At 41.4% G+C, this 16071-nt stretch overlaps 1 protein-coding gene and 1 long non-coding RNA gene across 3 annotated transcripts in view; one reads left to right on the top strand and one right to left on the bottom strand.

Moving 5' to 3' along the window:
• ZFHX3 (zinc finger homeobox 3) overlaps window positions 1-16071 on the bottom strand; it is a 928642-nt gene that overhangs the window by 837755 nt on the left and 74816 nt on the right. The window lies entirely within an intron of this gene.
• On the top strand, window positions 511-14903 carry LOC122810335. Its single transcript, XR_006366084.1, has 3 exons — window positions 511-520; window positions 2284-2285; window positions 14803-14903. It is a non-coding gene; the product is annotated as an uncharacterized LOC122810335 (long non-coding RNA).

The following is a 16071-nucleotide window of genomic DNA, read 5'->3' on the forward strand; positions in this document are numbered from 1 at the left end:
ATAAAGGGCTTGACTTGTCAACGGACAGATGATAAAAGTGTCCAGACTACATTTCTTGGACAGGCAGCAGGTTAGCTAAAGTGAGAGTGACAGTAGTGTTTAGTTTTTGAGTAACATCGTATGAAAATAACACACACTATTCAGAGATATTTGCAGTATGGAAGAGGTTTAACAGATACACAGCACGTTTAAATAAGAATTAGAGTGCCTGTTACGATCCTGAGGTCTTTGAAATTTTTTATTTTTATTTACTATTTAGAATGGTTAGTAAGTTTAGTAAAAATAAAATCTTTTTCAGTTAAAAGCATTTCAGTTTTTTTTACAACAGTGGCAAGGGTGTGCTATGTTGGAAAAAATATGATATGACCTTCAGAAAAATCTGTGTGTGTGGGCTGGGGATGAGGGTGGGGTTGGAATTATGAGACGAGGGAGCCACAGTCCAGGATAAGAAACTTTTGCGTATTTATGAAAGCTAAATTAATTATACTAATAACAAGGCAGACACAAAGAATGAAGGAAAGTGAGGTGATTTGACAAAAACCCACACATGTGTACAGACTTGCTGAGGTAGCCATGGCTGTCAGTAAGTAAATGAAGTTCAATGGCTTCTCTTTGTCACCCCCCCCCCCCCAATTTCAGCTTCCTTTATCATGGCTAAAAATAAGACTTAGCTCAGGAATCACAATACAACTACAGGAAAATAGTTTTCACATATATAAAAAAATCTTTATGCATACTTTGTAAACAAATGCTATATGCTAATGGTATATATCAGCTATTGTTGATTTGCTTGTAACTGACTTGTAACATGATCAAACACCAGTGAAACACGATACAGCAAACGTCAGGAATCAGCTTTAATATGGTTCCAGCAGGAGACAAGTCTTGGTCCTCCTCGGAATCGATGTACTGTGTTTCACTGGATTGTGATAAACCGAGTCGATCACAATGCAGTCGCACAAATATTCTGTAACTGTTTATGAATATATTACCTATACACAACTATTTTCATGGATGTCTCTTTGCATAGTTTTTTGCATTATCTGTTGCTCTGTATGTTGCACGACCTAACTGATCTTATCGGAACCATGCATTTAGGGCTATTTATTTTAAAGTAAACTGAATACAACAAAAATAGCAGCTCTGATGACATTGTAGACAGCTCGGAACATGCACAGTTTAGATTATGTAGTATGATTAGGACCTTAAAAAAGGCTGTGCTGTGTCCCACTTTCTGGAAGAGGACCACTGACAGGTATAACAAATCACTGTTCAGATCAGGACTCTGCCTATCCATCCTTTCCCCAAGTACCTTACAGAATAGTTTTAAAATTTTAAGGAGTAACACACAACTGGTTGAAGTGCTACCTTACTGAAGGAAGACAATGTGAGTGTGTACATACATGTGTGTGTGTGTGGGGGGGGACCTGCTGCAATCTTAGAGCTGCAGTATTAAGTAAAGGGTGCAATAGTGAAGCCACCTTTACATGAAGGTTGTGGAGTGGGAGTGGGAATACCACTCACAAAATAAGTTTTTTGAATAAGTGCCCAAATCTGTGTTTGCAAATGACTTCAGTAACTATGGATTATGATACTAACTGAATGACCACATTACCTATACTCCACTAACATTTATGCAACAAAATAGATTCCTGACTTGTTTGTTTACTAGTTTTGGCTCAATCACATGTTCATCTGCTTTATTCCTATGACCAGCATTACACCTGTAGTGTGATGTCTCACGGGTGGCTTGAGAGGTTACAGTCTGAATACAAAACCAAATAAGGGCACCAAAGTTGCACTGTGCAGATTAAATGCCAAATTGTCTCCACTGCCTAAGGGTTAAAATAGACAATAATATGACTCATGTCTTGCTTCCCCCAACAAATCAGTTTTAATGCTGTAATTCGCAGGCATTTCATTAGGAGGGAGGTAACCTTCACACTGATCTCTGTCTAAGTGAATAAAAGAAAACTGTCCACTTAATGGTCACCCTGCTCATTGCTGCTGGCCCTATTGATGGACACTTTTTGGTGAACTCAGAGCATCAGTGCAATGGATAAATGAAATTACAGATATATAACAAAGAGCTTTTCAATATGAAAGGCAAAACAAACAACATAGCAGCCACTTGGGGCAACTCACCAATCCTGTGAGAAAGCTGTTTTTTTTTTCCTCATCTTTACAAAATGCATACCACAGCTGCTCCAAAAAAGTTGATGGAATCAGAAATAGTTGTGATATTAAAACTGGCATACAAAAAAAAACACAAGATTACCTCAGAAGTGAGTAAGGTTATTAAAATATAAATGAGTTTGCAATGGCAGCTTGTTCATGGACTTGGCTTGGAACACTCGGCTGAGGACTCAACTACACAGCTATGGTCAGTGTGGAGTCTTATTTGAGGCCTGGACAGAGAGAGAGGGAAACCGTCTGCTCTTAAGGGAAACTGTGATTGGTGCAGACAGTTGCACCTGGAAATACTGTCTGCATCTATTTTTGCTCCGAGTGAACGTCCCTCACCAGTGTCAGTGGTGAGGACTGAGACTCCTTGATTACTGACCCAGAGGAGGGACATCATAACATCATTTAAATGACCATCCCTGGCACCTTTCCATTTCTGACTCTCCTCCAGTTGTGCACTCTTTAAAAGACTCCTGACACTCAAACAGATTGCTTTGCAATCTTTGCACTGAGCTTAAGTTGCCACATTTGGCACCCATTCACCAATATTTACAAATTTCTTTTCATCCATTCCACATCATCTTCTTCAGCTCTGCTGCACTGCTCTATCCTTGGCCGAAACACAGTTTTCTTCCTAGAACATCTGCAGTGTTACTTTGAAAGGGGCAGGTCACAGTAATACCCCCTGTGGTACTCTAGTAATCACCCTTTCAAGTGGGTGGTGGAGTCCATTTAACATCTACTGTCTATGTCTTCCATGTTACAAGTATTTGTTCCACATTACCACCCACAAACTCTTTAGTAAGCTGCTGTACTCATCAGGTTTATGAAAATTTTATAAAAATAGTATGTGGCTCTGGAAATAACACACTGAAACACTCTACATATGAAAAAACTTTTGAGGAATACGACACTATCCTTGTACTGCCATATTACCAACAAGACTAGAAATAGCCCAGAAGTCCAAAAATAAAACAGAAAAAAAATAAACTCCTGCATCTTTGAATTTTCTTCATTTGTAAACAGAATCAACTCACAATGCAAAAGTCCCTCAACTAAAAGGTTCATAGGTTCATAGGTTCATAGCAGGCCATCTGCCCTAGGGCATTTATAAGCCTAGCCAGAATGTGTTTGGCTTTCGCCACCCATTTTAAATTTATTTTGCTATGCCCTTTTTCAAGGTTAGTATACTGTGCCTCTGTCTAACAGTGACACAGAAGTGATACCCGGGGTAAACCTATGATCTCCCATCCACTCATCAAGATTCCTCTTGAAGAGAGTCAATGAGGGACTCTGCCTAACCTGGACTGGGATTTTATTCCAGAGTGAAGGGAGCCTCTGGGTTATGAATCTGTCCCTCCAGCATGTCCTACTTATTTCAGTGCTGAGGTTCAAGTCTCTTGAGCGCATAGCTCGACGGGATTTGGATTTTCTGAGGTGCAGCATGTCCATTAATTCCGGATTGGACATGGCTTTATATGTCAGGCACAGATCGCCTCTGAACAGGCGGTATGCCACTGAGTAGAGCTGGAGTTTCTTTAACCGGGCAGCATATAGCATCTGTTTGAGCCCTTTGATCCTCTTGGTGAGGTACTTTTGGGGTCTTTCCAGTTGTTGCAGGTGTCTGGTAAGGTACATCCCAAAAGGGGCATTGTACTCAATTATGGGCCTGATGAGGGATGAGTAAAGAGGCACGATGACCTCCCCTGATCTAGATGTGAATCCCTTCATGATTAGGTGAGCTATATAAAATGTTTTTCTAACCACTTTGGCCACATGGTTGTCAAATGAGAGATTGCTATCAACTTGGGTCCCCAGGTCCCTAATTACTTCTTCTGTACTTAATGGATTTCCACCTATGTGGTAATTTGTGGGCACTTTGTTTTTGCCAAAGGGGATGACTATACACTTTTTGGCATTTAGTTTGAGGCCATGGCTCTGGCACCAGTTGTCTGTTTCTATGAGGCCCTTTTGGAGGATGCTTGTGTCGGCTGGAGAGTCGATTATGGCACCCAGTTTGCAGTCATCTGCGAACATGGTCAACCACAGTCCTTCCGTGTTGGCCTGTACCTCAGAGAAATATATACCGAACAAGAGAGATCCCAGGACTGAGCCTTGTGGGACACCACTTGTAACTGGTTTGGAGTCTGACATGGCTCCAGCAATTCTAACCATGTGGGTCCTGTCCTTGAGCCAGTTTGCAATCCATCTAGTGACATAGGGGTTTATATTTAAGCTGGTGAGCTTATCTATAATGCCCAAGTGGGGTATTGTATCGAAGGCTTTTGCGAGGTCCAGGTAGGCTGTGTGGACCACCTTCCCCTCGTCAATGGCCTTGGTGACTGTTTCAAAGAAATCAACCAGGTTTAAGAGGCAGGATCTGCCTTTAACAAAGCCGAACTGGGTAGGATCCAGTGTCTGTAGGTCCCCAATATCTTTATTTATGAGGTCCATGATGATCCTTTACATAGCTTTGCAGACCAAGCTAGTCAGGCTTATGGGGCGATAGTTTCCAGGATCCGTTGAGGCACCACCTTTATGGAGAGGGACCACTGTTGCTGTACGCCACTCTTTGGGCACATATCCTGTAGTAAGGCTGAGATTGAACAGTAGTTTTATGTTTGGGTTTAGCTCTTCTTGGAGTTCATGTAGGACGCAGCCCAGGACACCGTCTGGTCCCACTGATGCTGTGTCATTTGCTTTGGAGAGGGCGGCTCCTACCTGAGCATCTGAGATGTCAGGGGGGCAGCACTCTGCTGGGATAGATATTTGCCCCCTTATTGGGGAGAGGGGGGGGAGAAGTTCGTGCTGAACCCGTCAGCCAGGATGTTGGCAATGTCTGTGGGTTCGGTGTATTTTTTGTCATTTTGGACTAATTCTGAGCATATCTGGGAATTACCACCCAGGTTCCTAACATAACTAAAGAAAGCCTTGTGATTATCCTTAGTGTCCTGTGCAATTCTTCTCTCGAAGCTGGCCTTAGACAATTTTATGAGTGCCCGTAGATTTTTGCTAATACTGATCAGTGATGCCTTCCCTTTTTGGGATTTTGCTCTATCATTTAGTAGCTTCCTCCTTCTATTGTATAGTTTATTTATGGCTGGGGTCCACCAGTCAGGACGTCTGCCGTTAGAGGATTGGGTCTTGGTTTTATTTGGGATCGCATGATCCATGCATTCCTGAAGGTGTTCATAGAATGCTTTTATAAAGGATTCTGTGGTCTGGGACATATTTTCCACAGGCCCGGGGGCTTTGAAGGATTCCACCTCGGTTTTGAGGAGTGTGAAATTTGCTTTAGAGAAGTTTTTCATTGTGGTTTTCTGGGCAGGGAGTGGGGTCGGGATGTGAATATCCAGTGAGATTAGTTTATGGTCTGATCTTACCAGTGAGGGATACACTTCTGGTCTGGAGCATAGAGTCCCCATGTTGGTGATGATCAGGTCCAGTATGTTTTCCCCTCTTGTGGGAGTGGTAACAAGTTGTTCCATAGCATTTGAGTTTATAAATTCTAGGAACCTTTGGGCTAGGGTGTTGGAGCTAGAGTAATGCTCCCAGTCTATGTTTGGGTAGTTGAAGTTGCCCAATATAATGGTGTTTGGAGAGACCTTCATATTTTCCAGTGTTCTCAGGAAGGCCGAGTTGGGTTCCTGGGTTTGGGAGGGTGGTCTGTAGCAGGCTATAAACTGGAAGGCAGTTTTACCCACTGTTAGTTGCACATGGATAGTCTCTGATGCTTCGTGCTTTGCCACCAACCTGGAGGTGTGGGTATCTTTGATGAATATCAATACTCCCCCTCCTTTTGTGGTTCGGCCCAAGTTTTGGGGCCGAAAAGTATGGTATGAGGTATAACCTGGTAGTACTGGGGTGCTCTCGGGAGCCCTGAACCAGGTTTTTGTTACTGCACAGATATCGATGTTCTCCATGCTAAGGAGAGTTTCGAGTGCGTGCATCTTGAGGTTTAGACTTCTGGCGTTGAGTAGCATTACTCTTAGTTTCTTATCCCTTGTGATACCTATGGAGGTGGGTTTGTCTTTTGAGCCTTGCCTAAAAAAGGCACTATGGGGGTAGCAAGAGCCTTTGCCAATATCTGAAAGCCCAGGGGTGACAGGTGCAAGCCGTCCCTAGCGAAGCATCGTGGCTTGTCGAGCATATCATCCCAAGCTGACAGGCATTGGATCCCCTTTGAATGACACCAGTACTTAAGCCAATTGTTGAAATTGATCATCTTGTCTTCATATTGTGGCATCATTCTTGGTGAGGGTAAGATGCTGCTCAAGGTCAGGGTCATACCGGCCTGGGCTACATGCTCAGAGAGCTCCTCTATGTCTCTTTTCATGTAGTCCAGGGAGGTACGTCTCAGGTCATTCACACCAGCATGGACAATGACTGAGTCATATTTGTACTTGCCTTGGAGTGACCTAAGTGCTTGTGTTATGTGGCGGATCCTAGCGCCCGACAGACTGCTCACCATGACCCTCTCCTTGTTCAGCCTGGTGAGCGGGACGTCAGTGTGCCTGACGATAGAGTCACCTATTACAAGTGTATCAGGTGTGTTGTTTAGTCTTAAGGGCTGTGACTGTTCGGCACACTGGCTTTGTGAGATATGTGTTGCACGTGTTTTGTTTTGGGGTAGCGGTTGCTTGGGTGTCTGCTTTGGAGGTCTTTGCTGCTTAGGCAGATCTTTATTTAGAGCGTCCGAGTATGTTTTTCTGTGATTATGTGTTTGGTTTGCTGTCGTGGTAGGTCTATGTGAGACTGGAATTGTGGTGAGTGTGGTTTCCTTCTCCTCCAGACTGGTTATGCCAGTACTGAGTTGAGAGAGCTTAGCCTCCAGTTTGGCTATATGGTTGCATCTCTCACATGTGTTGGAATTTGTTGGGAGGAGGAGAGGGTTGTCTGTGTACATGAGGCAGTTGTAACATTGCCTCAAGATTCCCAGATTCACCAGGTGGACCGGAGAGGAGATTGACAACTGACCTTTGGGCATGCTAGAATAATATTGGGAATTCCTTTATAATTGAAAACAAGGGCCAGTGGGGAGTGAGGGTGTAGTGCTTTTAATTTTTAGTGCTGACTTATATAATTGCTTTAGTGAGCAAGTGCCAGGTAACTTAAGTGCAATGTGTTACAGGTAACTTTAATGCAAAAACGACAAACAGTAACTTTCTTTCAAGTGAAACAAGGAAATAAGTACAGTAAGCAATGCAGACATCACTAGTGATCCACAGAAGTGCTGAGAAGCCACGTATTAGGTGGAATTAGCGTTCCAGGGAAATAACAAGCAAACAAACAACAAGCATATAAACAAAGCTAGATTTAGCAGGCCTGGATCTAGTGAGAGCACTGCGCAATAAAGTCTCTTGCTCAGTGCTACATATTATGTAAATGGAGGCTGGGAGAATCAAACAAATAGCTACAGGATCAGCTCATGGGATGTTCTTTATGAGCCATACAGCCAGTGAGTAAATTGATCTGCTACCCCTAAGACATGTTTAGTAACCTTGTGTACATAATGACACACACAAAGTTACTCAGTGTAATCCAAAGAGTCAAAAAATGAAAGCATTAATACTTACACTAGTGCTGTGGATTGTTTCAGTGTTAATCCGGACTCTAAGATTCGTTGTAGTAATCTATAAGGAGGATTACTTAGACAGCACTTAGAAATGTGGCACATTTGGGCCTTACTTCTCCAGGTAATCCTCATTTTGACTTCACAGTTCACTGCATTTACCTAGATATAAAATATTCAGAGGAGGACAGGACCAGAAATGAGATGCAGGTTTTAAACTGTGTCATTCTCTGTAAACAGAAAACTCACATGGTGCATAATATGCAAAACAGCCAGCCTGATTTGGTTATGTAAGCTAACACTGTTCAGGTTTTTAAAAGCAAAAAGCCTAGACAGATCCCCACAGGAACAATGGCAATTAAGCTACACTTGCCATGCCTAACAATGTGATCCAGGTCATAAAACTGGAACTACACCCTCATTCAAACCTGGAATAGCCATAATGTCACTAGGTTTTCCAACTAATATGGGACTGTCATACCACATGACTCTGTGCCTTTGAAACTCACTTGAACTTGCATATTTTACATATATGAGAGTACAGTTAATTTTGGTAGAAACTCTAGTGCATTAAAGACTCATACTTTAGAAAAGACCACCAAACTACAGTAAACTCTCAGTTAACCGGAACTCAAGCAACCGGCAAAAAATAAAAATAAAAAAAAATACAGTACAGTATGAGCAATTCAATTCTGTGTTGTACTTTCTGACCCCCCCCCCACACACACACACACACACACACACAGCCAGGGCTTTTGATTACTGTATTTCAATATTAAATTCAAATCAATACAGTGTTTTTGGTATGGTATGGTATGGTATGGTATAGTATATGGTACAGTATTAGTCAAGCCTATTTTTAATAGTAACTCTCAAGCAACCAGAAACTACGGTTATCCAGCATCTACAAATCCCCATGGGTGCCAGTTAGCTGAGAGTTTACTGTACTTTTATAGAAATGAGATTAAAAAAGGCTGGCATGGAAGTAAAAATAGTACTAAATAGTTGATGTAACACTCACAGATCAGCATCAGTAAAACTGGAAGTTTTACAAGATGTGTTTCTACCAAAAACAGTAGACCCAGTTCGGAAAAACTTCTGCTTAGCCTAGTACTTGTGGTTAAGAGTATGGAAAATAATGTCCATCAGTGATCCATAAAAAGTGCAACCATTGTGTATAAACAGCTTGTTGCTCACTACAACCTGTTGTGCTCAGTGCTGAATTCCAACAAAACACACAAATTTAATACTTATTAGAAATTCATATGGAGTTTAGTGCATACTCGTTGATCAGTGCTGGACACAGTGAATATATGTGCACCATTCTTGTTTACTGCACATTGTAAGAGAAAAACCTACAAAATCACTTGGCTGCATGTAGCAACTAATGTACAATGCAGAATTCAGAGCTCCACTTCAAAGAATAAAATTAACTTTTCTGGACATACAGCAATTTCTCTGCCAAGCACACCCCTGTGCCTGATGCCTGTGTGGTGTTGCTGGGGTAGCCCATCATAAAACTATGGTGGTCATAACGGCTCTAATCCAAAGAGCCAAAAAATGAAAGCATAAATACTTACACTAGTATCTCAATGAATAGCAAAGTTCGGTATGATCCATCAGCCTGCTTAGTGAAGCAAGCTGCTCTGCCAACCCACTGTGGAAATGTCCGACTCTTACCCAGTCTCTGCAAGGTCGAACAAATCCAGATATTGCAAATTTTTCAAATGGTTAGTGAGCTTGCATCTTTACAGAATTGTGCCCATGGGACATGTGCAACAACCAGTATAGAAAAACATTGCCTTTCTGATTGGCCAGGAAAGATGCACAATACAGTGTCACAACAAGCAGCAAAACCCACAGCCGCTTAATTTCAGGCTGTGTATTGCCACATTCCTAGAAGAACCAGCAACACCAGATCAAAGTGGTAAGCTAAACAACCATTCCTTTCACAGCTTAGCCAAATGTAGGCATCTGCACAAGGCACAGCATGACAGCAAGTGCCCTGAGAAGAAACTAACCTTAAACTCTTTCATGTGGAGGTGAAAGATGCTTCTCTTTTGCTTGGTCTTATGTGTGTAGCCTAAAGAGAAATAAAATTCAGGTCTCAAGTGCTCCCTCCAAAACAAATCTCTCAGGGATGGAAATAATTTGCCACAGTGTGAATTTTAGGAACTCCTAGCATTTTCCTTCAGCAGTTAATAAAGAACTGTGAAAGACAGTCTTGTAAAAGCAGTAGCCTAAGCCACTGGCAATGGCCCACTTTAAAGCCTCTACCTGGAATGCAATCCTATGCCAAATACGTTTTCAGAAATCCCAAGAATAGCAGAAATGTTTATCACACAGCACCTTATCCAGGTTTAGGTCAAACCTATGTTCTATGACTCAAATTTCACAGTGCTTTGCTAGGATCTGGTAATATGAATGTACCACTCTGGGGTTCAGCAAGGCAGAACAGTACAATAAAAATGAGGTACACGGTACCCTTGTAACACAAGAATGAATATCAAAGAACAAAACACAAGAAATAATTTCATCATGGAACAATCAAACTGCTTAGTTCAGAGTCAGAATACGGTAACACATGGAAGCTTACTAGGATGAGGTTGCACACTACTGTAGAAGTAACATATCACAGATACTGATTTTGTCAGTCTAAACATGACTTCCGCAAAGTGCCACAACATGGGCACCATATGCTGTTGTAGCAGTACATAGTGGAATTTTGCCTTAGTAGTGCCAGTATTAGGCCTGCATCTCAGTCATCTCACAAATCTAGTCTATACAGTGCCATACCACAATCATCTTATGTGGTACTGTGTAAGGACTAGGCTAAACAGTGGCATACAACAATTAGCTTACATAGTACTGTGTAGGGATTAACCTGAACAGTGCCAAGCCACAATCATTTTATATGGCCCTATGTAAGTATTAGGGTAAATAGTGCCATACCACAACATCTTCCATGGCACTGTGTAAGGATTAGCTTAAACAGTAGCATACTACAATTATCTTACGTGGCATTGTGTAAGGATTAGGCGAAACAGTGCTGGTACTACATAAGAATTAACCTAAACACTGCCATGACAGGATCATGTTATATGGTACTATGTAAGGATTAGGGTAAATAGTGACATACTAGCATCAACACAAGTAGTACTTTTATCACTGGTTTAAACAAAGCTATGCCTGCATTGTCAAACATAGTACTCTGTGTTTGTTACTAGTTTAAACAAAGCCACACCTGTATCCTCATGCATAACTTGATTATCCTAAACATGCTGTACTACTGCTATGACTGGTCTAAACAGTACCATACAAGATTCTCACACATACTACTGCAATGACTGATCCAACATACTAGAACCATCACATGTAGTACCGCCATGACTGGTCTAAACAGTACCATAACAGCACTGTCACATGTAGTACTCCCAGGACTGATCTAAACAGTACCATACCAGCACAGTCACATGTAGCACTGCCAGGTCTGATCTAAACAGTACCATACCAGAATCATCACATACAGTACTGCCATGACTGGTCTAAACAGTACCGTACCAGCACCGTCACATGTAGTACTGCCATGACTGGTCTAAACAGTACCATAACAGCACTGTCACATGTAGTACTGCCATGACTGGTCTAAACAGTACCATACCACAACCGTCACATGTAGTACTGTTAGGACTGATCTAAACAGTATCATACCAGCACCGTCACATATAGTACTGCCAGGACTGATGTAAACAGTACCATACCAGCACCATCACATATAGTACTGCCAGGACTGATCTACACAGGACCATACCAGCACCATCACATATAGAACTGCCATGACTGGTGTAAACAGTACCATACCAGCACTGTCACATATAGTACTGTTAGGACTGATCTAAACTGCCATGACTGGTCTAAACAATACCATAACAGCACTGTCGCATATAGTACTGCCATGACTGGTCTAAACAGTACCATACTAGTACTGTCACATATAGTACTGCCATAACTGATCTAAACAGTATCATACCAGCACCATCACATGTAGCACTGCCAGATCTGATCTAAACAGTACCATTCCAGTATTGTCAAATATAGTACTGCCATGACTGGTCTAAACAGTACCATACCAGTACCATCACATGCAGTACTGCCATGACTGGCCTAAACAGTACCATACCAGCACCTTCACATGTAGTACTGCTAGGACTGATCTAAACAGCACCATACCAGCACCGTCACATACAGTGCTGCCAGGACTGATGTAAACAGTACCATACCAGCACCGTCACATATAGTACTGCCAGGACTGATGTAAACAGTACCATACCAGCACTATCTCATATAGTACTGCCAGGATTGATCTACACAGGACCATACCAGCACCATCACATATAGAACTGCCATGACTGGTGTAAACAGTACCATACCAGCACCGTCACATATAGTACTGTTAGGACTGATTTAAACAGTACCATACCAGCGCTGCCACATATATTACTGCCAGGACTGATGTAAACAGTACCATACCAGTATCGTCACATACAGTACTGCCAGGACTGAGCTAAACAGTACCATACCAGTACAGCCACATGCAGTACTGCCAGGACGGATCTAAACAGTATAATACAAAGACCGTCACACATAGTACTGCCATTAATGACCTAAACAGCATCATACCAGCACAGTGACATCTAATACTGCCATGACTGATCTAAACAGTATCATACCAGCACCATCACACTTAGTACTTCCAGGAGTAGTACCTTCATAGTTTCATAGAAAAGTACTAAGCTAGCTGCCGTTGCAGGAGATTTTAAGCCTAGCCAGTTTCAGTCAATGGTTAGAATCAAACCCTGCATCTTGTTGCTGTGAGATAAACACCTTATCCATATCGCCAGTCACATGCAGTGCTGTCATAACTGTTATAAATAGCGCCATACCAGCAACATAACACACAATTCTGACATGACTGTTCTAAATAGTGCAGTATTAGTATCAAAACACATTCGACTGTGTCATGAACAGACAAAGCCTTTCCAGAATTCCCATCTCACTCTTTTACATTATATATGAGAAATAAGCATCTTAAATGTGACAGCTTCAGGTTAGTCTAAACAGTGCCACCAGGTACAATCATTTTAAGATCAAAAAGTTCTTCTGACAACTAAATTGAATGAAGTGGGGCAGGGAGGGCCCTTACTTTGAAGGTGTAACGGGTCAAATGTAAAAATGTTTAAGAAGGGGGTATAATTGTCAAAGCTCTAACACATAACAGCATCTTTTGCACCACAGAAAAGGGTCAATGAAACTTTGCTTGTGGTGCCAGTTGGAGATCTCAGCTCACATAACTGCCACCTGCATGGATGACTGTTGAACAAATCAATGAAATTCCTCCTGGATTCTTGTCCACATCACCACACAACAACATTTAGACATTTAGGTCTGTATTAGAATAAAGCAAAACAGTGCAACATCAGTATTGTCTTATAAAATAGTGGTTCAGATTTATGTTAAACACTGAGATATCAGAATCATTAACATACTAATGAAGTGAGATCACTTCTGCAGTGCTTTACCAGGGCAGCATTACATAGTACTGTGGTAACATTTAGGCATAACACTGTATTGTGCTATGACTAGCATGGCTTTACCAGGGCAGCATTACATAGTACTGTGGTAACATTTAGGCATAACACTGTATTGTACTATGACTAGCATGGCTTTACCAGGGCAGCATTACATAGTACTGTGGTAACATTTAGGCATAACACTGTATTGTACTATGACTAGCATGGCTTTACCAGGGCAGCATTACATAGTACTGTGGTAACATTTAGGCATAACACTGTATTGTACTATGACTAGCATGACATCAGAACTGGACTAAATTTAAAACAAGGACCGTGTTACAAAAAATTAAATTATACAGTAACAAAACGGCCCCATAACTAATACTACCACAGTATACTAAGCAGCTGTCAAACTCCAGATCTGCATTCATTTGTTTCTGAACAAAGCAGAGTTTACTCGTGTATACCACAGTGGGGACTGTAACAATCTGGTAACACATGAATTCCACACACGTGATAAACATGTTGCTAACTAAAGAAAACAGACAGAAACCAGTCCAGTAGATATAATACATTTTGGTGAATAACCCAAGCCAGTGGTTAAAAAATCACGATCCTCCTTGAAGCTACCAGGAAAAATAACTTCTTACAATATGTTCTACTTTCCAGTACCCTCTCCCCACCAAAGCCAACAACACAGTCAGAGAAAGCAGTGTTTTGAAATACTGCAGGAAGACATCAACTGCAAAGCACAGAAGTGCACATTTTAAGCAAAACCAGCCATAGCCAAAAATAGCCAGGGAATTGTTATGGCTAGGTTTGTATAGGCCCTAAAGCTGATAGCCTAGTACCAACCTATGAACCTATGAAAACAGAGTAATACAGACAAACAGCTGGGAGTTTCTTTGGTTACCTGAGCATACTACTAAGCATTGGACTTGATTTGTTAAAACATGACTACAGTTTGTCTGTTGCCAAGTTCACTTGAATACTCCACTCAGCTCCTTTTGCAATATTCAATATCGCCACATAGATGAATAACTGCAGCACAAACAATGGCACAACATTTTACTGTTTCACCTTAAGACGCTGTCTGGTTCGATTCTCAGCTAGAGTGTCTTCTGCATGGAGACATGCTTGAATGAGCGTACCTTCATTGAAGGTTGTGCATCAGGGATGGTAACTCGGCACGTAAAAATCAACTACCAATCATTAGAGGACCGGAGTTCCGATGTGGTGACCCCTAACCAGGAAAAGCCGAAAGACACAACAACAACAACAACCTTAAATGTAAATGAAAAACAACTGCTGTTCTGCCAAGTACAAATAAATCCAGGTCCCGAAATGTAAAGATGCTTTATTGGTCCAAACACCTCAATAGGAACACCACCAAACAAACTGCAGGCTGTTAGTGAAAAAACAATCCAAATAACGTATTCCACAAAACGTTTTCGTCGCCAACTTCTTCAGTAGTCTGCTGAAGGAATGGAGCGTCCTTACAAAATTCAAGCCGAGTTACAGCAGCAGATGTCATGGCATAATTATCACTGGGATGTAAAAGTAGGACTTTCTATCAGAAATTGGATGATGGGAGGGAATACCACAATGGAACGCATTACGCGCCCAACAGAGCTTTCTTAAATGTAATTCAACATCCTTGCCTAACACCGCATAACCTGAAGTTGCAACCTCTGGTCTGTACCTAACAATACACTCCATGCATTCCAAAACAGCTGATTCATTGTACATGCAAACTTCTAAAAAGCTTGAAGTAGAAACAAAAATTACTGGGTACTACTCGCTGTAACAAAGTTTATGGCTTTTGCTTTGTTTTTGCCTGTCTTACTAATGTTTTGTCCTGTATCTGATTAATAATATCTTAATGTGATGCCAAGTATGCCATCTTCTTCATACTGCTGTTGTCTCGCAGTGTAATTTTATACTCTTGCGTATTTAACGATTGGCCATTATTATACTACATCACCTTAAATTGCACAGCATTTACCTCTGTAATACCTGATTTATAATTGATGTACTTTGTATTTTGTTACTGATGTGAAGGACCACAACGCAGGAGCTTACCTTTCTACTATGTACTGTTTTTCTTCTGGCATGGTTAGTGGCTGAAAACAGTTGTGCTAGATCAATTGGATTAATGAAGAAGGAAAGAAAAAAAGACAGAAATCTAGCACAACAAGGGAGCATCCAATTTTGCTTCTACTTTCTGGAAAGTTGCACTGCAACTCAATATTGAAAGTTTGAAGTAATCTAAATTCATGTTCAGAGCAACACAATGGTGCACTATTTGAGTTAGTGATATTGTTAATTAAAGGAAATACATTTTCCAGGGGGACATTTTAGATGCAACACATTTCAGTGTGTATGTGTGAACATCTTAGCTATATGCTTGTAAGTTTATGTTTTGTTCAGTTAATACCACGACATATGAAGCAGCTGTAGCATTAACCTGTTACACACGAAGAACAAACAATGAAATACTTCACAGAGCTTGATTTTCTGGTTTGTTTGTTAGGTGAAGTTATTGCGTGGAGTCTGTATGTGCTCTTGTGTCCTACTTGTGTCATTGTGGGTTTTCACCGAGGTCTCCTGTTTCCTCCCATATGTGGGTGGATGAACTAGTGATGCACAAATTGCATTTAGTGTTTGTGTGATGTGCATCTATGTGAATATCTTGCAACACACTGGTGTCCCACACACTCCTCATTAGGACAGCAGGCCCAA

Source organism: Protopterus annectens, chromosome 8.part1 (assembly GCF_019279795.1).
Source record: "Protopterus annectens isolate FY-2018-M chromosome 8.part1, PAN1.0, whole genome shotgun sequence".
NCBI lineage: Eukaryota > Metazoa > Chordata > Ceratodontiformes > Protopteridae > Protopterus > Protopterus annectens.